At 44.2% G+C, this 25,716-nt stretch overlaps 1 protein-coding gene across 4 annotated transcripts in view; it reads left to right on the top strand.

Annotated features, from left to right (window-relative positions):
* ZHX2 (zinc fingers and homeoboxes 2) overlaps positions 1–25,716 on the top strand; it is a 64,991-nt gene that overhangs the window by 12,592 nt on the left and 26,683 nt on the right. For 3 of the 4 annotated variants that reach the window (XM_042837333.1, XM_042837327.1, XM_042837351.1), the window contains exon 2: positions 15,712–15,777. The gene's annotated coding sequence lies outside the window, so the exon portion shown is untranslated. Of the gene's footprint in view, positions 1–7,402; positions 7,521–15,711; positions 15,778–25,716 lie in introns of those variants that run through there. The other variant, XM_042837340.1, reaches the window with a different exon arrangement.

Genomic DNA, 25,716 nt, shown 5'->3' with positions numbered 1-25,716 from the left:
CCTCTCCTCTCCTCTCCTCTCCTCTCTCCCCATTTGCCCTTCTACTGGTGGAGTTCTTCCAGGGACGTTGCAGTGAAGGCTGCAGAGCACATCCCAGTTGGTATTTTTTCAGTTGCCTGTTGTGCCTTTACCTCTGCTTTTACAGGGCTATTCTGTTCTTTCTGATCCTAAGGGATCTCCCCTCTCATCTCACCAAGGGCATGAAGCTCTTCATATAAGTTTGGACAGCCTTTACTTCTTCCTTGGCAGTAAGGAGGAGTCAACCTAAAACAGACGTTTCCTCCTCTTTCACTTTGGGATTAAATTGCAGGTGAAGGATGTTGCAAATTCCTGAGCAGAGGGATGCCCAGTGTGGTTCAAAACACTGGGGACAGCATCCTATAAGATGCATCAATGGTCAAGTATTAATGATGTGAGAAAACACAACATTTCCAGTAAGTAGAAACTTAACATCCTACAAAATATTTGAAAGAAGAACAAGGTTTCTTTGGAGAAATATCAGCTTATGGTTCTTGGTGTTGTAACTTGAAAAGCTGCCTGCAGCCAGAGAGTTTCCAGATGCGCCTCCTGCATCTTGCTGAGCTGCATGGAACACTTACAAGGAAATGTGCATCTGTTTGCACTCTTTGGCAGATTCCTGATTTCAGCACTTTCAGGCTGAAGACTGGACCATACTTTGCAAGACACTGGAACTCATTAGTCATTTTCCATTCTATTATTATTTTTTTTTACCACTATATTCCTGTCATATCCTGTCAAAATGAAAGCCATTGCCTCTGTTTTCAAATCATGGTTTCTGAAACGTAGTCTTTAAAATGTCTTAGCGTCTTAGCGATTGGTGGAGTACCAGTAGGTCAGTGGGCTTGGTGGTGATGGGTTGATGGTAGTATTAGATGGTCTTAGTGGTCTTTTCCAACCTTAATGATTCTATAATTCTAGAGGGACTTGTGAGTCTCCAGCATTTCTTATAAAGAAGAGCTTTTCATTAGCCATATCTGTGTTTGAATGATATGTGGGAAGTGGGCAGCTGACTAAATACGGTGGGTCCTGCTTAAGTCTGGGATGAAGCTGTCCTACAGTATTTTAATCATCCGTTGTAAAGAAAAGATGCTACATTGAGTTACATGTTTTAGTGGTATGTTGGTGGTCAATGGTTGGATTAGATTATCTTGGTGGTCTTTCCAACCTCTGTGATTCTGTGTAAAGGTTAGTTTCTCATATTTCTCACTGATGCGCTTTGCTTCTAGTGCTTGCCTTTGCGTCAGGAATGCGAATTCACCTTGCTTGCCTTTGCTCACATGGCTGGATTCCTTCTGCACAGTTGAGGAGTGTGCAAATCATGAGCATTATAGTTTCACTCTAGGTGCTGAATCCTTTCCCCAAACAGCACTAACCTAGAGCTTGCCTATCAGCGAGGTCTATCCTATTTGGCTTTTTAGTAAAACCTTTCATTTCACACCACTGACATCTCTTAACTTGCTTTATCTGGCAGTCCCTTCTACAGATGGTGGAGCTTTTTGAGGAGAGTCACTGGGGTTGAATTTTGTATTTTGTAAAACAAAAGTTGTAATGGATGCTGGAAAGTTAGATTGCATCTCATTTTCTTCTGAAAATAGCTTGGGGTTACGCCATGCCTACACTGCAGACTTCTGCCAGCAAGGCTGTCCTGGCCAAAAGCACGAAGAGGTGTGATTCCTGAGTGACACATGCATGCTGGCATGGCCCCAAGGAAAGGCTTGCTTAACTGGGAAAAGCCACCTTTCCTCAGTCCTATGAGGTAGTTTTGCTGTGCTTTTGTAGAGAGTGGGCTTTCTGCATTGGCTTCATCTACCACATAGTACTTTGCCAGTATGATGGGGATATTCATCTGCTGCTGAGGTGCTTCTTGTGTCGTGAGTTCTTAGTAGCTATAATTTTTAAAGGAGTGCTTTCAAATTCACCTCCATAACAAAGAGGTGAAAGCCACAGTTTAATGTTGCATGTCCTCTTCTGTCAGCTCTCTTTGTGGGGCTGGTTTTGATGTCTCTCTGCTCTCTGAGATAGGGCACAGCAGCTGTTATTCTGGCTGAGCGTGATTTAATACTGGATAATGTTGCAAGATCCAAAAATAAAAAGAAAAAAAATGTATGGACAGAGGAAACAGAGTACCAGTTTACCTCTTGGACAGAGCATCTCCCTTGCCTCTTCCCAGTACAGCTCTGCCCCCCTAGTTCTGAAAGTCCAATGAGTTTCTAGTCAAGTAGCTTGGTTTTTCTCAGTACACTGTAGGAGGCACTGATTTCCACATGGTCGCTAAGGATGTGCCAGCTCAGTGCCATGGGCAGCTAAGGGGACACCAGACTTGCAAGCATCTTATTAATCTGTTTGTACGTGTAGAGTTAATTACTTTTAGCAAAGCTGGTTCAATAATTCAATCTTTTGGCATTACCCAGTTAAGTCTCAGATCCGTGACAGGAACTGTGTCATCTTTGTGTTCTCTTTCCTCCCCATCCAGTGAAAATCATCATTTATTCTTCTTGCAAAGTGGGATCCAAAATGATTTTACTAAAGGAAGATCCAGCCAAAATGCAAAGGTGCTGTGGAGAAGCTGAGCCTGAAACACTGAAATGTGACTGCTGTACCATATATATGCTATTGCTGAACTGGGACACCTGGCTTCCCAGGGTGTGAAGCACTCATGTTTAGCTAATCCCAGTAGATCACAGTGCACAGGACCTCAGTGTAATGTCCTTAATCACATCTCATTTCCCCGTTCCCTCTCTTCCATACTTTCTGCTTACAGAAGCTCACTCTTCTTACTCCTACTGGAGAGATTCACACCGACATCCCAATGCTTAAAAACAATACTTGCTGTTTTTACCTGTTTATATATATGTATATATATATATATATGTTAATCTAAACACTAAACACAAAAAAAGTTGATGAGCAAAGCATTTAAATGAATATGCAATCATTGTAACTGATATCAAGGTACAGGAATGCAAACAAGCCAGTGTGTGGCTTGATGCTTTTAGCTCCTGACCCTCTGTCTTGTTTTTAATTTTGAGCACAGGAAGGGGCCAATACATGACCATATGCTTACAAAATGTTGGTTGCAAATGCCTTCCAAACATTGTTGTCATAGTAATGATATGTCATGTATGTGTCACATTTTATCACATCGTCAACGTGTTCATGGGACTACAAACCTTACTGTGTTTTACTGTGTTTTCTTGTCCTATTCTTTGTCATCAGTAATATGATTTTTTTTTTTTTTCCTGGAGAATTTCTGAATAAATTGGAAATGTTATTTGACTTTGTACTGGTGGAAAATTCATACCCAGGGAAATTCACAAGTACATTGTAAGGAAAGTGTTAAGCATGTGCTTAAGCATCACTGCTGTTGCTCAAGTTAATTGTGCAGATATTCCTTAAAAGCTATTGCCTCTTTCCAAGCATTGGTCTTAATGCAGGTTCTGAAAGAAGGAGAATTGATCTCTGCTTGCAGGGTTGCAAAGATGGAAGTGTTTCTTGAGAGGAGGAACAATCAGCCAGAGCTGGTGCGGGTATTACCGTGAACATTATCTTGGCTGTGCCTTTTCATTTTCCAGAGATCCTTTCAGCATGATCTGAAGATTCCTTCAATTTGCAAAAACCAGAAAAAATTCTCCCCTTGTGATTTGTTTTCCCTTATTTCTCTTGTCATGTAATCGCCTTCACATACTTTTAACAAGGTTTTGAAGTTAACACCGCTTTGAGGCAGTGATATCTAGGCCAAAGAGGTTCACACTTCTCTGGTGCAAGTGAGTTCTTGTGATTTTTGGGGAGGGAGGTCTTGTGATCGAACATAGAGGAGCAGCCAATCGAGGCTCCAAGTCCAGATTCGATCTCTGTGGCTTCCCTCCTGTGAGCCTTTGGCAAATGCAAGAATAATGCAAACTACATATAACAATCTTTAAAATAGATCTCCCTTGGGAAGAGTGTGGATTAATTAACATTTCAGAGGCGCTTTGAGTTCCTTTGATAGGTGTTGCAGTAATGCAAAAGGTTTTTTTCCTTCTTGCTAGACGTAGGCTGTCTAAAGAACAGGTTTTAATGATGTTGGTTTACCTCCTAAAAGCTCCTTTTGAAACAGAGGACAGTTTAACCTCTTATGTGTGTACCAGTATGAGGTTTTACTTCCAGTGTAAGCCAAACAGCAAAACAAAATTCACAGTGCCTTCACCAAGACTGAGTCTGGTAACTTCACATTACGGAGGTGCATGCTGATAATTTGCCAGTAGCCTCGGGGCTCTGATAGCAATTTGCCAGATGCTATACTGAGCCTGATTTGCATCTGTATTTACTTAAATGCTTTAATTAAAATTATATGCACCAAACTAAGATAGATCAGAAGCACTGCCTGGTATTTGTTGGCATTCCATGACAATAAAGCCTACCTTGGCTGCTATTTACAGACAGTATAACTTGACATGGCTTGGAGAGACCTTAATCTTCCAGCACCACATTCTGCCTTTATTTTAGTACCAGAGGTGATTTGAGCATCTTGAAGCTAGTGATGAAATTTGGTCCATGGATGCTTTAGGTTTCAGGCAATGCTACGTAGTCGTGATTTATTTTCTTGCAACCCTTTGTCACACGTGTAAAATGTGAAACCCCCCTGAGAACAGTAGGAAAACATTTCAAATTCAGCTTCCACCTAGAATGAAATGACTGAGCACCCTTAATCTCTGAGCAGAGTGTTATAGACCTCTTTGTAGTGCTAAGGGCTCTACATAAAGGGATTTCTGGGCTCAAGTGGGGCCTGGTCATTTCAGTGGGATATGTGTGAGTTTGTAGCAGAGTTAGGATCAAGGCCAGTAGAGACACTGAGGGTTTTGCTTTATCCCCTGCATTTAATCTGGAAAATGCTAGCATATAAGTACAAATGACACCTGAGCTGTTTGCGCTGAGACAACAGAGGTTGCTCTGGGGACTCACCCTGGTCGCTGTCGCTGCTTCTCCATAATTACTGGGAAGTCATCACAGAGTGTCACAAGGAGACAATTTGTGAGGCAAACTTGTGCTATGCCAGCTACTTCAAACCACCATTTCCTGCTCCGAGGTGTTGTGTATAAACCTGAGCACAGTGTTTGCCTGTAGTTGTCTGTAAATTTCGTTTAAGAGAGTCTGCCCAAGTTCCACGTGCACCTACACCTATCATTGACTCATTTGCCCAACAGCTCTTTCAAAGACAACCACCCCACGTATGGTGACTCGCTGTGGAACAGGTGGCCAAAAGCTGCTTATTGAAGTCCATGTGGAAGAGCACAGGCTTAAAAAGCATTGTTCGTTGCAAAGTTGCCTGAATATTTAAATACAGAGGCCACAGGCGGACAGAAAAGGGTTTGGGGTTGTGAGGAGTGGCCAGGACTGTGGCCATCAGAGCTGGGAGATGGAGTTTTGTGAAAACATGGCCAGGCAGTGTTTTGTGCTGTTGAAACGTGGGGACTTTAATGGAGACGTGGGAGTGATGAAGCCAAATTTCCAGTCAGCCTTGCTGTGATAAGGAGATGAGAGTATTTCCCAATTAAACCTACTGTGATGGTGGGTCACTGATACTTGACAGGAAATGATGGAAGCAGCTGAGGTAGAACAGTCCTGCACATCCCCACAGAGGTGATGGAGAGGAGGGGACTGTGTTGGTCACTCATCTTGCGCAGGGCCGAAAGGAGCTGCTGGATGAGCACCAGGCTGGAGAGGTTTCTTTTGAAGCCGCGATGTCTCTCCAGTTTTAAAACTCACCACTGATGCTTTAAGCGTTCCCAGCGCTCTGAGCTGGTCTTTAATCAGCCGGCCTTGTCACAACCTGTACGTATTTTAAGAATTGTGCCAACTGTTACTGCTGCAGGGGTACACGGAGATTTGGCGGAGAGAAGCCTGGCCTACTTTTTACGGCACAGCTAGGAAGACGTTTTCGTTTCCCTGTTTAATGTGATTCTCCCCAGACTAATTTTTCAAGGCGTTTTCTTCGAAAGATTGCGAAGCTCCAAGCAATCAATTAATAACAGCAAAAGGCAGAAGTCTGGATATAATACAGCAACAGTTCTGCAATTAGCAGTGTATTAGAAACTGCATTTCAGCTTGAGTGGAGCATGGCTTAGTGGGGAGCAGAAAGGTGGCAGGTCCAGGATGATGGAAAGGTTAAGACTGGAAATTAGGAAAGATTTCTTCTCAGAATAAGTGGTGAGGTATTGGAACAGGCTGCTCAGGGAGGTGGTGGAGTCACCATCCCTACAGGTGTTCAAGAAAAGGGTAAATGTGGCACTGAGGGACATAGTCCAGAGCAGTCATCAGTATGAGTTGATGGTTTACAAGCTACGGTTTACAAGTTGATGGATTACAAGCTATTAGTGGTCTTTCCAATCTCAATGATTTCATGATTCCATGCTTTAGCCCAGCCCCTTGAGCCCATTCTTGGGAGACAAACAGGCTTTGGGGAAGCATCTCTTTGGGTAATTCTGCTGAGCAGGAGCTGCATCCACTAGTCTTCTCAAATTGCAGTGGACAATGATGATCTTGTGATGCCTGGAATAAAAGCAGGTGGAGCTGCCAGCAGAGTGCTGGAGAGCAGAGAGCTTAGCAGGGAGGCATGAGGAGAGGGGACCATCAGCCCAGTTTTGGGGTTTGCTCAGTCGTGTATCCAAATTCACTTTTGTACTGGGGTGGAAGCGCTGATAGCATCACACAGTTACTGTAAAGGACGCTGTGACTCATTTTTCCATCTCAGCTCTCAAGGCGGGAAAATGGAATGTAAAGGTGCAACTCTGACAGAGCTTAGGAATCCATCCTGGTGATCCTCCAGGCTGGTGTCCCAGGGCCAGGAAGGAGATGCTTAGCTGAGTCAGATCCTTCTCCAGCTCTGAGTCAGAAGCACTCATGTAAATGTCCCCACTTGCCACATGCCTGGTTTCCTGCAAAACCAAATCTTGCCAAAATGTGCGCCTAGCTTCCAGCAGAAGTAAACTTGCTAATCAGGCTCTTGGGCAGCGCTTAGTTATTCCCAGTTATTCCCACCACCATCAAAATGTGCAAAAAGCATCTCAGAGTTAAAAGGACTGCATGCTGGAAAAGCACTTGTAAGTCAGTTAGTTCATTAGTTTTGTTTTCACCAGGAGTTAATTAGACTTCCCAACTACTTTATTTTTTTTTTCAGTTGTCATCTGGAGTTACAAGCAATCTTTCAAGTTGCTACTGCTACAGACTGTCACCTATTGATAGGCTTTGTCCTTAGAAGTACCCCTTCTCCATTTCCCAACTGTATGTGCAGATGGAGGTGATAGGAGACCTCAAGATATCTCATCCTAAAACAAAATCCAGCCTTTCATCACCTAAGGCTAGCTCTTATTTGTTATTTCTGTTACAGAGCACCTTAAGACAGACACTGGGGTTGATGAGACAACATAAAGCAAAGCTGGAAGCTGTGCCAAATAGGTCATAACCACGGAACAAGACTTGGCAGTTGGCAGAGAAATGGAGAGATACATTAATGATAAAACGTGTGAGTGCTTTTCATGTGTTTGCCTCACATTAGCTTTCCTAGACATTGTCAGCTGTCTCATGTGTGTAACAATGAGGATTAAATGTGTACAATAAAGAAAGAGGCAGTATGGGAAAATGGTATTTAGTGAATTTAGAAATCAATCCAGATGCTCTTTTAAAGTTAGTTAGACTTTATTATTTTTTATATCTACCGTTTTGAATTGCAGTCACCCAGCAGAACTAGTCCTTGGCTCAGGTGGGTGTTTGGCTTAAGTTCTGATCTTCTCTTTTTCTTCTTTTGAAACAAACAGAAAAAAATCTTGGCTTAAAAAAAAAATGATATGGTATTTGCAGAATCAATAGAAAAGCTGACCCAGATAAAAGTGTGCAGAAATTGGTTCCATGCCCTAGAACTTTTCCTGCATGCTTTTTGATGCAGTGTATCTGATCTTTCAAAAAAAGGTGACATACAGTGATCTCCACAGCTTTGAAGTATTGTTCTGGAAGAATAACAAGGAGCACTTGGAGAAAGGGTGTGCATAAAGGGGTGTGCATGTGTGGCATGTGTGCTTTTTTTTCCTCCTCATTAAATATATTATGAGAAGGAAGAAATTAATGTCATATTGCAGGTTATTTTGAAAGATAGGGTCAATGTTGTATGAACTACTTTTTTATTTGATTTTTAAATGGTGAAAGTGTGTTCCTTCTCAACAGCTATTCACAGTAGGATGTGAACTCAGCTTTATTTTCCTTCGTTCGAAGCTTCTTTTCCTGGAGTGTGTAGCAGAGATGCATTTAAGCAGTACGTGGATTTGCTCTCAGAAATGTAATTGTGCCCTGGATCCCAAATCAGATAGAAAAAGCTTCTGCTGCTGCAGACTTTCTTCAAGACAAGACTCCAAATCTTAATTTAATTTACATGCATTTAGAACAGTGGAAAATAATAAAGGGTCCTGTCTGAATTTATGTATAGAAGCTTCAGTGCCTGAGCCTGTATTCTCTTGGCTTCCAAGAATATTGGAGGGTGTTTGGTTGTGTGGGATCTGGAGGCATAACAAATCCATGTTCGGTACAGCCCTTGCTGCCATGAGGGTGATGAAGGGGTAGGACGGACTGGTGGGGCTGCAGGATGAGCAGGCTGCAAGGAGAAAGTTTTGTTCCATCTCTTTGTATTCTCTGCCTTAATAAAATAAAATTTAAGATCTGGCTGGAGGGAAAGGATGGGACCCAAATTACTGATTCCTAACAGAATATCCTGATACAGTGCCCAGGCTGTGCTGGGAATCCTCAGGACAAAGAGAAACAGACAAAAAGTGACAGGTTCATGGGTTTTTCCTACCAAACTTTTAGTCCTAGGGACATGCAAAGCCATCAGAGCCTTGGGTTGCCCAGGGAGCCGCACCAGGACAGGGATCTCTGCCACAAGAGGATGCCAGCCCTGCTCTGCATGGCAATCACAGAAGACATCAGTTCTGCCCTTGTGTGCCATTTTTCAGTGCTCAGTATGCGCAGACTTTGCCCTTTCACAGCATTTCTGCAAGACATTGGCACCTGAGCAGTGGTTGCTGGTGCTTCGGCTCCAGTTTCCCTGATGTCAATACAGAGATGCTCTTACTGAAAATAAAAAGATATACCAGCACCTACCGGCGCTGATTTTCCACAGCTGAGAAACAGACACCATTACTTGAACGGAGCAATTTTTTGCTTTATATTTACACCCTGTGCTCATTTTGTCGCTCGTACCACTTTTGCACTGACGGCTGCTGTGTTTGGTAGCAATTTGCAAATGCGTTGATACTTACAGCCAAAAGTAGGAATGGTCTAAATAGCCGGATGAGGGAAACCCCCTCCTCTCAGATTTATTTTTATAGCAGCAAAATGTAACTGCTGGCTGGCCTCAACTGGTCCTTTTTTTTTTTTTTTTTTTTTCAAGTTGTTTTTCTTCTCTTTTCAGCTTGGGAGTTGAGGGAAACAAAGGAGGAATGAATTAAGAGCAGGAGAAAGACTGCAGTATGGCTGAGTGTCATTTGGTGAGGAAATCAGGCTGAAACTGGAGAGACCAGGCCAAACCCAACAACAGTACTGGGAGGCTTTAAATTGTGTCATTCTGACACTGAATCTAAGTGGTGAAAACAGCTAGTGATGTTTCTGGCTGCAGTCTAACTCAAATAGGTTTGTACACATATGGGGAGATGCTCATTGACTGCTGTTCGCATCATTTGGCATATGCTCCTGCAAGATCCCAACTGTAGGGAATCTCGAATGGTAACCCTTGTCCTTTCCAAGCTGGCACATGCATTTAAACTGTGGTGGCTGGTGTGGATTTAGAATGCTTTTCGCATTCTGTTCACTGCAGTTATCTTTCTGTGTTGATCTTTTCCTCTTTAGCATCACCATTGTTTTGAGCTTAAATATTTGTGGGGGGAAGGAAGGAGTGTGTGATACTTGTCTGCATCCCTGGTGTATGACAGCCTCTGTGTCTCCCCAGCAATCTTGTATGATGATACCTGGATGGATCTGAACACCAGGACTGGGCATCCCTTGGAGTTGAAAACTAGGTAGTACATAGGTTGCTCTGAAAGTAGTGCCTCCTATTTATTTTCATGGATACAACAGGTAAAAAGAGCGCAACAGCACTATTTGATAGAGCAAATTCTTAGCTACAAAACACTCCTTTTCTGCATAGTCACCACCATTTTCACCAGCAATGAACAAGAGCCTGCATGCCACAGTCTTAAAAATCTGTACCATTGGAGGTGACCCACTGTTTCACAGCTGCTGTGACAGCATCGTAGATAGGAAAATGTTGTCCATGCTGTTCCATCTTTCATCAGCCCTTTCCTGTCCCAAAAGAAAGTGCATGTGACTTTACCTGCTGAGGGCTGCATCCTGAATTTTTTCTTTAATGGGAAATTCACATTGCCAGTCCTAGGGCAGCAGTTTTGACTCCAGCATGTAGTGACACCACATCTCATCTCCAGTAATGATGTGATGCAGGAAACTATCACCTTCACCCTCAAATTGGTTCTACAGGTCCTCACAAACTTGCATACGGGGTTCTTTCTATTCCAGTGTGAGCATTCATAAGACCCACTTGGTGCAAATTTTGTGATATTCCAACATTGCCACCATTGTTTCCAATACTTTCAAGCTAATATTCAGCTTTGTACACAGTTCCCTGGTTGTAATCCACTGAGCTGTGCAGATGAGCTGATCAAGACACTCTTCATTTCATGATGTGACAGCTGTGCATCACCATGTGGAACGTGGCTTATCTTTCATGTTGCTGTCATCACTACTGAAATGCACTCCTGACCACCCCACTGTGTTCACATCTGCTGTTTGGTCTCCAGAAACATTCAGCAAGTATTGATGAATGTCAGTGGGTGCCATTTTTTCTGTATGGAGGAATTCAGTGACCTTTACTCCATACATGCTTCCATGTCAGATACCATTTTGTCAGACTGCCCCTCTGCTGCTGTCTGTCACACAGCAACATCATGTAACTGAATATTGGTGGGAAGGCTGAACCACTACTGCCATACTGCCAACATCCACCTCTGACATTGCAGGCCAACATTATAAAATAGGAGGCATAACTTTCAGAGCAGCTCTCATAGATGAATAGTCCACAGCTAGGTGGTTTGAAATAAAAATTATTGCTGTACATATGCTGGGTAGCAAAAGTGTCCTGCAATAGTCCTACTATAGCAAGCAGTGATGAAAAACAGTTGTCAGTCCTGGTTCTGGCAGAAAGAGAGTAGGACAGCTTCCCAGCTCTGGGTGAGCCTTTGGTACCTCATCTCATAGGTAACTATTCAGAGGTTGACAGTCTGAAAAGCAAGGGATAGGAATAATGTGAAATAGTTCAACTCCACTAAAAGCCAAATAAATTGGCTATGGCCAAACACTGCAGGACATCACTGAATTTTCTTACACAACCAAGCATTCTTCTCTTCAAAGCCAGCAGCAAACTGAGAATGGTATATGATACAAATTTCTCACCCTTCAAGAAAACACTTTGATTTGTTGAAGGAAACTAGAAACAGTTAAGAGAATAGAATAGAGAGTAGTATATCTTGTGCTAGCATCCACAGCTAAGCAATGTGTTGAAAAGTAGATATAGTTGACTTTGAGCAGTGCTTTCCCATTCTCTTTCATTTTGGTTCTATAACTTGGTTCCCAATGGGGTATATCATGGGGAGGGGAAGTGTGGAAAGGCTGTATGGACTGAGTGGAGAGGCAGCATGGACCACAACCTTGTGCTCACGGCTGTCATGCTGCCAGGGTGGAGAGGATGGTCCCTCACAGGAGCTGCCTGCCGTGCCCATCTATGCCAGAAGCTGCAGCAACCTTCTCTCTCCCAGCCTTGCCTGCCTTCCTCTGTAGAATCATAGAATCATTAAGGTTAGAAAATGTCACTAAGATCATCTGATCCAACCGTTGACCCATCACTACCATGCCCATCACACGTAGGAGGCTTCATCTCCTCATCCATCTCAGTGCTGGAGAAGGGCAGCTGAGTGCCCTGGGGGGCACAGATGAGGTCTTGGGATGAAGAGGTGCAGGGACATGCAGGCATCGTTGGGTGTTCCCAGTCGCACGATGTGACATCTGGTGAACGTTCTTGGAAGCCTCAGGGCTATGTTTTCTGTTCTAATAGCTTGTACAGTGCCTATTCAGGTATTTGATGGAAACTGGACTTCTCTTATGGGTTTGTTAAGGGATAGAAGCAGTAATGATTTTAATTAAACTTTGCACTGAACCTTCCAGCTGTGCATTCATTATTAGCATTGCAAACAGAGGAAATGTGAAGTGGTTTGGCTTAACCCAGGGTAGGACTTTGACACTGCCAGAAGTACCATCCATGTATTCTCCTCCCTGCGTCTGTGCTCAGATGTGCTGTTCTTGCTTTATTTAAGCACGTGTCTTACATATGGGAATGCATAAGCTTTATAAAAGTGTGTTGGAGTGAGGGATCTTCATGAATGCATTCTCTCCTTCTGCAGAGGGTCACCAGTCTTGGTTGAAGACCCAGAGTGGAGCAGCTACAACACACAGCAGTGCCTTGATAGACACTAGGGTGCTCAGGACCCACCAGGATAATGGGGATTTTCAGTGCATTGAGGCAGACAACTTCCAGGAAAGCTTGTGTCTTCTAATCATGCCATAATAACAGTCTGTAATCTCCAGGCTGTAAACCATCCTTTTCCTACACAGCTGTGAATATTTAATTTGATAGAAGGCATTTCTGTTCTAGCTCAAAGAAATTCACCTCAACTAAGGTGGTAATTTTTATCATGGTAGTTTTGGGGGATCTAAGCTAGACTGAAAACTCAATAAATGCCTCCTGGGATACAGACAGCCGGGGCTGAGGAGCTTACTTGCGTGTTTGTTGTCCCGTGGCCTTTATGCCATGTCAGGCAGGGCATGGCCAAGCAAGCTTAGATGGTCAGATAGAGGGATGAGAACTCAACCCATTGCATCTCCCTTAGCCAGAGCGTGGGACTTCCCAAATCTGGGCAATTAGGCAGCTCACTGTGGGAGTATGGTGATGGGTCACCAAAGCCTCACAGAGCTGCTGGCAGCTGGCAGAGGTTGGTGTTAGAGTACTCCACATCAGTGTTTTGGGCAGGCAGGCTGTGGGGTTAAATTCCCAAATTGACATGTTTCAGGAAAAGAGATTAAGGAGAAGTTTGGCTTTTATTTTATTTTATTTTGACTCAAGCGCAGCTGGGGAAAGCAAATGCTTTCAGGACTCCCAATTCCATTTCTCTTTGTAAAATGTTATTTTGCAAAATTGATTATTTCCTTAGGTTGAGAGAGTCTCAGAGGAACTTTACTGTTGAGCTGCTAAAAAGTACAACTATTTCTCTTCTATGCCCTAAGAGCAGCTCCAGATTTACATTTGAGTTCACTAAAGTTATTTCAGCAGTTTTTTGGAGGAAATCTTGTTGCAAACAGTGAAAAATAATCCCATTTTCAGGTGGTTAGAGGTGTGATGTTTGGAACCTGCTGGTGTTCATGAAGCGAAATACTTTTAGAAGTCTTTTTGTTTATTTGTGGGCTTTTTTAGTTTAGTTTTGCTTTTTTATGGTATGCAACTTCTTTCTAGCAAGCATCCCAAATGACCACGCAGGGCTCGGGCTGGTGCTTCGGTTTGCATTGGTCCATTCAAGAGGAGCTGCTCAAGGAGGATTGCTCAGGTTGAACAAAGCTGAGCAAGACCCGGTTTCTTTGTATTACTAATCACACACCAGTTGCAAAAAAAAAAAAAAAAAAGACTTTTCCATGTAAAATGTGTTTGTGACTCCGTATTTCACTATTGCCTCACTCCAAACTTTCAAACGCAGCAGTATATCTCCCAGCACCGGGAGACTGTTTGTAAGATCTGGAATATGCATGCATATATATGTGTATATGTATATTCCCAACTTGTTTCTGAGCTGCTGTGTTAAATCGTGTTTTCATAGCAGCAAGGGGTGGAATTTCTTACCGTGCATTCTGAAGAGGATTGCGTGGTACAAACACAAAGGCAAGGAGCTGGATTTAGTCACTCCAGCGATTTCTTCCTGCTTCATGTTTCCTAAAGCTGGGAGCCTCACAGAAACTGGATCAGCTGAGTGTTAAGGAAAAGCACCAACAGCTGAAAGACTCGTTACACAATCCTAAAAAGCGATGACCCTGTATGTAATGTATTTATTTTAATTAACTCTCTAACTAGCGCTTGGAGATGAAAGGAATGACAGGGCTACTTAGCACTGTAGGTATTTGGTTGGTGGTTAGAAGCATTTTATTTGCAGGGGTATTCTGAGGCCTCTTAAGGCAGCAGCACTTGTATGTTGGACGCAGCACTGAAAAGGCAGATTTCAGAGAGTGGGTTCTCTACAAGATCACTGAACTGACCCCTTTAAATACTGAAACTGCTTGGCACTAGGATTATAGCACAACATGGGAGAATGGGAGGTTCCATCCCAAAATCCCAGTGTCAGGCAGTTTCCACCCCTTCAGCAGGTAGAGGTGTTCTCTGTTACGATGTGATGAAACTAGCATTTAGCCTTACTTTGAGGTGGAGAAGATGGGAAGCAGTTTGCCATTTATCTGTGAATAAACATGGAGCTTTTTCTATTCTGAGATCTTAAGAAGTACTTTCGGTTGTGTAGCTCCTGGCTACTTGAGTAGCTCTGATATTCTTTCAGGAAATCTAGTTGTATCTCGTATGTGGAAGCTGTATCTGGAGCTGGCTGCCCAGGGAGGTGGCAGTCACTGTCCCTGGAGGTGCTGAAGAAATGTGGCACTGAGGGACATGGTTTATTGGTATGCTGGAAATGGGTTAATGGTTGGACTGGATAATCTTAAGACATCTTTTCCAACCTTAATGATTCTGTGATTCCTTTGAAAAGAGCCTTAGACTCCCTGGCCTGCTGGAAAGGAGCACAAGACTTCAGGTTATTTCTCTGACTTGTCAAGTTTCCCAGCCAACCTTCCCGTATCCAGATAGCACAGAGTGTGTGAAGTTTCAAATTCAGCTTTAGCTGCGTTCTGGGCACTGCCAAAACAATCAATAAGCTTCTGTCTCACGAGGGGTGAGTTTGGCTGGATGTATTGCTTTCACTCAGGTCACCCTTTGACCCCTCGTTTTCCTTCACATATCCTTGGTGTTTATTCCCTCACTCTCAGGCAGGGCATTTCTCAGACCTTTCTCTCCCATCTGCAGAAAAAAAAAAGAAAAAAGTGAAAAAAAAAAAGTAGAAAATGAGGAAAACTAATGTTAGCTTTAGGATCCAGCTGGTGAGTCCTTGAAAGGAGGAGAAGGGCAGTGGGCCACAAGCATTTTGTTGAGGCTCCCAGTAGCCAGGGCTGGTTCTGGTATGTGTCTGCTGCTGCAGATGCTTGTGGGTATTTCCAGCCCAACAGCAGCCGAATCTCAGGACATCCCTATGTGATCGCTCCCCGCTGTCTGCTTGGCCTTGGAAATGTGGATTTTCTTTCTCCCAAGGGGCTCCTGAGGTATGCAGCACGACATCCTGGAGCACATCTGCGTGGTCCTGTCAGCAGTCATGGAAGAGGCATTGCTGCAGTTCCCATCCGTCAGCATTCTTGGGTGCTGTCAAATAAACTTAATTGCAGCAGGGTGGGATGGTTGCTGTTTTGCTGTTTTTCTCCCCAGTTTTCCTGGGCTTACACAGCTTTCCCTTTCTTTTGTAGGTGTCTGAAGTTCTGCTCGCCTTCAAAAGTAGTGCTGAATTCCCAGGATGTAAGAAATACAGTGCAGTGAGTAGATGTTTTATTTCTATTTTCCTTTTAAGTGAGAAACATGAGCTTGCTCGAACAGAAGGAAGAATAAAAAGAAATTTTTTTAGAAGACAGAACTGTTTACAGCAAGTAACTCCAGTACTTTGGAACCAGTTGTGTGTCTCTGGCACCTCTTTGCAACCCACAAAATAAAGTCAGCATTGTATTGCCACATAGGCTGAGTAATTATCTTGTTGCAGATATGAACCACATGAATGCATTTGACTGTGAATATGGTCAATAGAATGGACCATTAGCACCGTCTGAAACTTGTTTGTTGATTTCAAACCCTACCAGACATTAAAAGACAAAAAACATTAATGGAGACTTGAGGCAAGGAATTTCTCAGGAAGAAAGCTTGCGTGTTCCAAAAGGGGAGAAAAAGATGGGTTTGCCATGAGGTTGTTTTTGAGTGTGTGTGTGTGCATATAGCAGTGCAGCCCTGTCATCAACACAGAAAACAACACAATATTTGGCTCCTGTCTGATCTGATCGAGGAACTTCAGAGGTACTTTGGCACCACGTGAGACATCTGCCTGCCTGGCTCCATTCCTTGCTTCAAAGCAGCTCAGCCAGTATCTTATGTGTGTGTATATACATATACATACATATATATATATATATATATGTAACTTATATTTAGAAGGAGAGGGGGAGAGAGAGAGAGAGTATATATATGTGTGTATATGTTGTACATGTATACTGTGCATACATGTATGCACACTATATATATAACTATACATAGCTATTGTAGTTATGTATATAGCTAAACAGGTATCTAGTTATATAGTTACGTATAGAAGCAATGGAAAACATTGTTTTCCAATATAGTTACGCATGGAAGCAAAGGAAAACCGAGGGTTTCCCTTCTGCATTACCACAATTCACTGCTTTTCCATACATTTTCCTATCAGAGCACTTGTACAAGGGTTGTGTTTTTTTTTGAGGTTTTTAAAATCAGCCCAACCCCATTTTTACCCTCTTCTGTTGGTGGTAGAAATCTACGGTTACTTGGAAATCAGCAGAATTTTGTTTCCATTTTTATTTTGGTGGCATACAGCCTGTTTTCTGTTACACCAACACAAATCTATTTGGGCTACAGCAGAATAAAACCCCAAATTGAAATCAGCCTGAAAAAAGAAAGGGCTTTGTTATGCTAACAGGAATGAAATGGAGTCCATCAGCGTTCAGAAAAAAAAAACATGGTAAAAATTGCTAAATAAATAACTGGCAGGCATTCAGAAATGGATAAGCAAAAACCCAGCAATAGGGAATCCTGTTTTCAGCCTTTTGTGATGGATTCCAGCAATGAGTCCTGTTTTTTCTGGGAGAAAAATGGCATGAGATCATGATGGTGTTTGGGATTTGTCCTCAGTAAGGTCCATCGTCTAGTCTCCTTTTGAATCAAAAGTGTTTTTCCTCCTTCCTTGGTGCTCAGGCTGCCACAGGAGAGCTGCTAATCAAGGTGTGAGTTTATTTCTTGTCAGTCGCTTACAAAGCATCGCTCTGAGGGACTCTGGCCTTGTTCTCTGCACTGTGCTGGCTGCAGAGAGATGGGATGGGTAGAGACTGTGTTAGAAAGATGCATTCAGCTGAAAGGTGCTGTGTAGCACGTTGTATAGCATAACCGTACATTAGGAATGCTGTTCAGGCAACGTTTGCTTTCAGATGTTTCATTCTCTGTTAAGTAGGCAGTGTTGAAATTTGGCCTCTGCTCTGCAAGCATCTCTGAAGTCCTGATGAATGTGTGTCCTGATGCACCCACACGGTGCTCGCTGCTTGCTGCGAGAGGAGCAAACAGGGGGACCTGCTTATGCTGTGCTCAAGCTCTTCAAAGGCACAATGCTGGTGCCACGCAAATGCTGTCTGTGTTAAGTCAAAGCAAAGCAGCAATGCAGGAGCTCTGATATATCATGGCTGTGTTAAGAGGGTGAGAGATAAAGCAGAATTGCTTGGAAGCTGCCCAGGTAACTCATGTAATCTCAGATGTTACTCTGAAGTTATTGCAGTAAGGTGCATCATTGTTCAGCAGAGAAAGGAGACAGTAAATTCCCATTTTCCTGTTTTCTCATGCTCTGGCTTGTGAAAGGCTGTTTGACCAAAGCCAAGAGGAACTGTGCAGTGGGAGATGGCTGCAGCGTGGCAATGCCTACTGAGAAACAAAAAGGTGGAGGAGAAACCAGAGGTGGAAGAGCTCATCTCCTTTGGGCATTCAGCCTGGAAAGGTGTGCCGGCAAGAGGAGGGAGAGAAGGCTGCTTTGCTTTTCTGCTTTCCTCCATCCACCCTCAGTTATCTCCTGACACTCACAGAGTGCGACCTGCCTGCTGGAGATAGTTTGTGTCACGTGGCAGCTCGCAAAGACACTGTCCTGCTGCAAGGAACAGAATGGAGATAAGGAAGAAGTATTTTACAATAGGGGCAGTGAAGCACTGGAACAGAGGTATTGGATGCTCTGTCCCTGGAGATATTCAAAGTCAGGCTGGGTGGCACTCTGAGCAACCTGATCTAGCTGTAGGTGTCCCTGTTCATTGCAGGAGGGTTGTCCTAAATGACGTTTAAAGGTCTCTTCCAACTCAAATGATTCTGTGATTCTATGAGGGAGACACATCACAGCAGAGTGGCACCTGTCCCACACTGGGATGCTGTGCAGGGGACAAGGAGATGCCGGCACAGGCTGCAGCATCAGGGCTGGTGAGACATGGCAGGTCCGGCAGGCGAGTGTGGAGGGCAAAGAAGCACGTTCTGTGGATTGAGAAAGCTTGGAAAAATGGACTGTTTTCTGATGGAACTTCTGGATGTGTGCTGTGAAGGAGATTCTTGTTGCAGGAAGCCTTTCTCTGCTACATATCATTTGGATGGGTTTTGAGGGCTGCAGGATTGTTTTTCATTATTTGGAATTCAGCAGTGAATTTACACTTTTTACCAAAGCAAAGCAAAGCTTTGCCAGCAGTGTGTGGCAGCACTCTGTGCAGGGCTTTGGCACTGGATTGTGCCCTCGGCCCTCAGCCAGGAGGGGGTGAGGAGATTTCCTCCATGTGACATCAGATCTACATCCATCCTACAGCCGGGGGCAGCTTTTCCCCAGTGCTCAGCGCATCCCAGGCTTTGCTAACACCAGAGCTGCTCCAGCTTTCCAGCAGCCCCAGCGCAGCCATCTCCCAAGACCCGGCTTGGGAGGAGTGAGGAAAAAAGAAGAAAGCAGGTTTTGTTCCATTCTTTGTATTTCTGGTCGTGTCTCTTCTTCCTTTTCTTTTCCATTAAGCATGATGTCACAAATGACATCAGTCCAGTAACTGCTTGCGGTTGTCATAGTCACAGTCTGTGACACCCAAACAAAGCAGCAGGAAACCAATGCTGGCGTACAAATGCTGTAATATTCATCACATTCCCTTTGATTAATAACTATGCAATTAGGTTTTTTTTTTTTCCATTAGAAAAAGATGAGCAGAGGGGAGGCTAAAAGAGAGAAATGAAGCTGCTGGGGAGGGGAAGGTTGTCCCTGGCTCCATCTGAGCCATGCAGCCACACTTCTGCCTCTGCTTCCACTTCCTCAAATCAAAGTTGCCTGGGTCCTTGATGACTCAACTCCACACACTGGGCCTGGCGGTAGGCAAGCACCTGCTGCAGGACAGCAGCAATTTTAAAAACCCTTCACTTGGAGGGTGGTGAGGCACTGACGCAGGCTGCCCTGGGGAGCTGTGGGTGCCCCATTCCTGCAGGTGCTCAAGGCCAGGTTGGCTGGGGCCCTGGGCTGCCAGGTCTGGTGGGGGGCAGGCAGCCCATGGCAGGGGTTGGGCTGGGTGGGCTTTGAGGTCCCTTCCAATCCAAGCCGTTCTGTGATAAGACTCTGCAATACTCTATGAAATAGACAAGGAGCTGCAGTGGAGCTCATGGCTCCCATGCTTGGCTGGGATCAGGAGCTGGCCCTGCTGAACCCGGGGCAGAGTCCAGCAACGAATCGCTGCCCCGCTGGGGGGGCACAGGCCTGGCGGGAGGTGCTCATGATATAATAGCTGGAGGTTGATTAATATGCTGTGAGTCAGAAACACTGAGGTGTTTTAGCTTTCTCCAGTTGCTATGGCGACGTTATTTTAACAAATAGCTTTTTAATATTTAATTAAAACTCAGCTTTTGGCAAGCCAGAGTAAAAACTATTACAAACACTACTACAAAGGGTTAGCAGTGAAGTGTATTCAGAGCCACAGGTTTTGCTGGCTTTTTTTTTTCCCCCCCCCCCTCAGAACTGTCAGCTTCCCAAAGGAGAAAACCGAATAAATCACTGTAATTCATTAGTTGTGAGAAACGTATGCGTGTTCCCAAGACACAAAGCAAATGTAATGCAAATCTGCAGTTACACTTGACAACTGAAGGTTGTCGCTTCTTTAATGCTTAACACCAAGCTGCTCTATGAGGACGGGGTTTGGTAGCATTTCTTAAATGCCGCTTTGTTGCTGGACTTCCTCGCTCTACCGTTGCCTGCCGGATGAGCTCATGCCCATTTTGTTTGCTGCCTGTTCATCTATGCAAGGTTGGATGCTTTTCCCTCGCCAGCTTGTGGAGGAGGCTGGTGCTGGGGCCGGACTCTGGACTGGTTCCTGGTCTTTTTTTAGGTGAGCTCCTCTGCTCCCTGGTGCTGTGCAGACACAGATGAACAGAGAACTTGATCTGAAGAGAAAAATAAATATTTAACAGCTCTCTTTGTAAATACCTTTTATTTATAGAATGGTCACAGGTTCAGTTGTGCTTGGTGAGTGGGGTTGCTTCTTATGCAGGAATGCTGCCTTCAGGGACTCGGTGGATACTTAATGTCATTTGTGGTATAATAATGAAATAAATGTGTCACCCCCGTGGGATTCCCTCCCGGCCCCTATTTTCTCTGATTAACTCCAGTATTGCACACTTTGTCTCCATTTGCATCGCATCACTTAATCTTGTAGTGAAACAGCATTTGGAAAATAACACCTTTGTTTCCTGGAGGGAAGGGAAAGCTGTTCAGTGTTTTGACATATGCAGAAGAGTCTGAAACTATAGGTAGTGCATCGCATATCTCCATCATGCCTCTCCAGGTCCCTGGCACTGGTGCTCTCCCAGAAGGCTGGGATGGGGCTTGGCAGCACAGTACTGAGACATAAAGCTTTCCTTCCTGTTTATGCTGAAGTCATGCTATATAGCAACACTAATCTCAGTGATAATATTGTTGCTGCTGTAGTATTGCAAATAGTGCGTTAAGCAGTTGTTTAAAGCACTCTTCTGCATTCCCATATTTCTGTACGTGGGATCCCCCTGTTTAAGCCTCTCTGACAGCTGGTGGCTGTCTCAAGGAGCCTGAATGTGATCCAGGGGTACAATGGGAGTTATGGGAGTTGTGATTCCATTGATGCGTCATACGGACTCTTCCTAAAAAAGCTGAAATATTATTTGCAAAGGGAAATAAAAGCTCTGCTGCAAATGTGGACTGCAGTAAGAGAGCTCAACTGCCAGATCCCTGGCACAGCCTCAACAGCTTGGCCTGCTCGTGTGGGTGAGCCACAATGCAAGGTGCTATAGGGACTTCAATTCACAGTAAGTAAGCCAGGAAAGAGGTCCAAGCTGGCACAAAGGATGCATCTCCCCAGTGCTCAGAGCCATTGCAGTGACAGGGATACCCAAAGCAAAGTGAGACCAAATGCTGTTATTGGCTTAGGATCCATGCGTACACCCGGTGTCACTAGTCAGTAATATGGCCTAAACCCCATCTCAGTGATCTCTAAGGTCCCCTCCAGCCTAAGCCATTCTGTGATTCTGTAAGGGCTGTTTTTATATTAAACACAATATAAAAAGGTCAGAAACCTATGCATCCCACAGCTCTAGGGTAATGTACAGTGCTGCCTATTGCAGCCCTAAGTTGTGCTTGGGTCTGCTACTGCAGAAGCTGCGCTGCTTTCCTTCCTAAGAGAAGCTCCAAAAGCAATGAAGTGTACATTTTCTGTGTGTCATGGGGATGGCTGAGTATCTCCTTCCAGCCACGTCTGGCTGAGTAATTGTGTCACTCGGATGAACTGCTGACTGTGACGAGAGGCTTGGGTGAGTGCTGAGGTGGTGGGGAGGCTGTGGGGCAGTCAGATGTGGTACAAAGCCACCAAATCTTGGGCGTGCAAAGGTGGAAAAGGGTCTGGAGGGCAAGGACTGAGGAGCAGATGAAGTCTCTGGGTATGTTCAGCCCGGAGCAGAGGAGCTGATGGGAGGCCTGATGGCGGCTGCAGCTCCTCACAGGGAGCGGAGGGCAGCGCTGAGCTCTGCTCTGTGTGACAGCGACAGGGCTGAGGGAATGGCATGGAGCTGTGCAGGGCAGGGGCAGGTGGGGGTCAGGGACAGGGTCTGCACCAGGGGGCGGTGGGCATGGAACAGGCTGCCTAGGGCAGTGGGCATGGTCCCAAGGTGCAGGAGTTAAAGAAGTGTTTGGACAACACTCTTAGATGTAGGGTTTGGATATGGGGTGGTCCTGTGTGGAGACAGGAGTTGGACTCAGTTGTCCCTTTGGGTGCTCTCCAGTCAGGATGTTCTATTCTGTGTTACTGCTGGATGTCAGAGGAGGGTTAGAGATGTAAGAAGCAGACAAGAAAAGCTGTGCATTTGAGGTAAGCATAAGATGATGGTGATGCACATCTCCCTTCCCAGCTGATAATAGCTTCAATGAGACCAGCCAGCCAAAAATAAATCCCCCAAGATGGGCTCAGTGCCACTCTGCAGCAGCAGTGCAGCATGGTCAGGGATGCGGTGAGCAGCGATGGTGACTTCCATACAGCTAGGTTGCAATGGGGGCTTTGTGTGACTGGGATTTCCCTCCCGTATGAAGTCTCTGCCAGAGCTCGTCACCTCCTCCTGAAGCTGCCGCTTTGTGCTGTGGCTGTGTTTGCAGATCCCCTTCTGCTCGGCTGCACACAGCATGCTGCACAGCTTCTGGGCATCCCAGCTGCCCTCCTGTCCTGCTTGTGCGTGGTTTTATTGCTTTCTCAACCCAGTGCAAGTCTTCAGAGCCAGATAATCAAAGCCAAATCCAGTAAGTTTAGGTGGTGAAGTACACAGTACAACCGCTGTGTTCCTGTTTCTGACATCACCCTTCTGCAACACATCTCCCAATCCATGCATTCTGCTCCCATCAGATCTCTGGACAGCAGTAGAACTGAAAATGTTGCTTCTCCTGAAAGCTGTATTCCATGGTGCATCAGTAGCACTGTGCTCAGGTGTAGTGTTCTCTTTTGTGTCCACCTGAAGCACATACCTTCAGATGCAATGATGGTGACTCAGTGGGATCTAATTGTGCTTTCCTTTTCAGATATCACCTCACATATTTGAGCAAAGGAGCCGGCTGTCCTGTTTGCCTCCGTGAGTGTGAGGGCAGTGTGGGTGGGACACCTCCACGTGTCCTGGAGTTGTAATGGGCACCACCACCACTTGCTCTGTGCTCTCTGTGGGGCAGAAGTACCTTCAGCTCTTTGCCTTCATTGGGCTAAAGGGACTGAACAAAACATATCTGACTGAATGAGTGGAAATTTGTTAGGTTTAACCTTCAAGCAGATTTGCCTTGCAGGCAAATCACAGACAGTAACACTTGATGCTGCTTGTTGTTCCTGAGCCACCAATTGTAAAGCATCTAGCTTATTGCTCTAAATTACTATTTTTATCATAGTATAAGTGGTTAGTAGAGCATCTTGAGGAGTCTGTGTTGACTCATGGGGACAGCAATATTTAGCACACAATTTTTTTTTATTTTTTTTTTTCTTCTACCTTCAAAGCAGTTTACAGCTGGTAATTCTCCTAACTCCACTTTGAGGAAGGAAACAACGTAAACTCTTTGGGCAGGGATTGCTGCTTGTTTGTTTTTCAACAACTCCAAGCTCAAGCTGGAGTTGTGGAAAAACTGTTGGTCTGGGAAAACAGTCTCAGTATAAAAATCCTACATGGTATCACACAGGGAAGTCTCTCTACAAGAATAGCTCAAAAATACTGGAGAAAGTATTGGGATCGGGATACTCCCAGTGCTAACAGTTAAATAGCATTCCGTCTTTCTCAAGTTTGTGAAAAGCAGTTTTATCTGTCTCGAGAGGTTTTCTTTTGTTGTTTAAAGTTCCATAAATCTACATGGGAGATCTTAAAATTGGAAGAGGACTGTGTGACTAACTGAGGCATTTCTGAGTTAAGTTGTAACACGAAGCGTAAGAAAATAGAGGCTCTCTTGGCAGGTTGCATTAGTAGGATATATCTGAACCAGTGTGCTGCATGTCATTAAACATATGGTGAATCACATCTGACACACGTGCCAAGAAGAGTCTGAGATAATGGGACCAAAATGTCATTCAGTAACAGTATTCACATAACGGAATAATTTCCTGGAATATAATCTACAGGGGTTGTGAAATTAAATTTGAAGAAAAAAAAAAAGCATCCTCCTTCCTATCTTGCCCTTTGCAAAGTAAAACCATCAGAAATTGTTAACTCCTTATTTGTTCTTGCTGCAATTTATTGCTTCCTAGGATCTATTTGATTAAATGCATTTGCATGTTCTTTTGTTTTGTGTGCAGTTGAGTGTACAACAAATCTATGCCAGCACAAACAGTGATGTTCTCTGGGGATCTTATGCACCTTAAGAGAAAGTATAGTGTCATGTAATTATTGCTAACCTATCCTAAGCCTGCATTAATTAAATTTAAGAGATTACTGAGGTTGTAGTGTAGGGTTTTCTAAAAGCCAGACTCCAAATCTGCTCAGTCTGTGCCTAATCTGTGCTTCAAACCTTGACTTCTGCTCCTTGCGAACATTCTTTAACTTCATTAGTGTAAGGCAAGTGTCTAATTTACTGGGAACTCTTACAGACTCTAGTCTGTTTACACAGTCATTATTGAATTAGATTGGAAAAGCAATGTGGAACATCAAAGCAGAATGTGTATTCGTGGTCTTTCCTTTTTCGTAGTGCTTTTGGAGGAGGATGCCTAAGGTGTCTTTTCATCTATATGTAGATACAAATTGTCATTAAAAATGGAGCAAAGTGTTTTACCATCACTGCCTTGGCCAACTGTTGAGCCTTGGAAGCAGACGTGGGCATAGGCAGCAGTGGGGGGTGTGGTAGTTCCTGCTCTGCGTTCAGGTGGAGGGCAGGGTGTAGGAGGCTGAGGGCAAAGCCACTCCTTAGTTATTCTCCTGTTCCCTTCTGTCCTGACTTTTGTAGCCCCTTGTCGCTGTCTCTTCCTTTCTCTTCTCCTTTCCCCCGCCCAACCCTAAAAACAGCTGAGGTGTAACCCAACCCCTGCTGTTTTTATCATTACCTACAGATCACCCTATTTTCCCCACTGGAAAGCTATCATCCATGCAGTGATACACATGCACACACACATACAGAAAAGACTTTCAACCCCACAAAGATCAAATTTGTATTGAAATCATATATGTAACATCATCAAAGCTCCGGTTTAAGCATGCCAGATGGGAATGCCCTGCTGACCTACTGCCCATTAGAAAAACATATCTGCAGCTAGTTGTCAACGGGCTGCTTTTTTTCCTTTCTTTTCTTTTCTTATCATTTCTCTGCTTTCTCTTCATAAGAACTTCAGTGCCACATTAAAGAGATTACAGGTGCTTTTCATCTTTACCTTTTTTCCCCCCAATTTTATTTCTTCCCAGAAAGCCTCAGGGATTTTTCTTGGGGTTTTTTTTTTTTTTTTTCGTTATTATTATTCTGTTTTAAAGTGACTGATTTATAGCTCTCCTAGCTCGTGAGTAAAACTGACCCTCTACTATACATCTTCAGACAGCCCTTCTTTTGAGTCACTTGAGACTGGAAGCAGAGGGCTGGGTTCAAAGGTGCTTCTTTCCTGGCACTATTTACTCTCTACAAAAGCAGTGATGGCATGTGCTGTTACTGTATAATTTGATATACATCA

The sequence above is a fragment of the Centrocercus urophasianus genome, unplaced genomic scaffold (genome assembly GCF_019232065.1).
Source record: "Centrocercus urophasianus isolate 14NV4802_14NV808 unplaced genomic scaffold, USGS_Curo_1.0 seq_11, whole genome shotgun sequence".
Taxonomy (NCBI): Eukaryota; Metazoa; Chordata; class Aves; order Galliformes; family Phasianidae; genus Centrocercus; species Centrocercus urophasianus.
The sequence above is the reverse complement of the archived record's forward strand: the minus strand, read 5'-3'. Positions and strand labels throughout refer to the sequence as shown.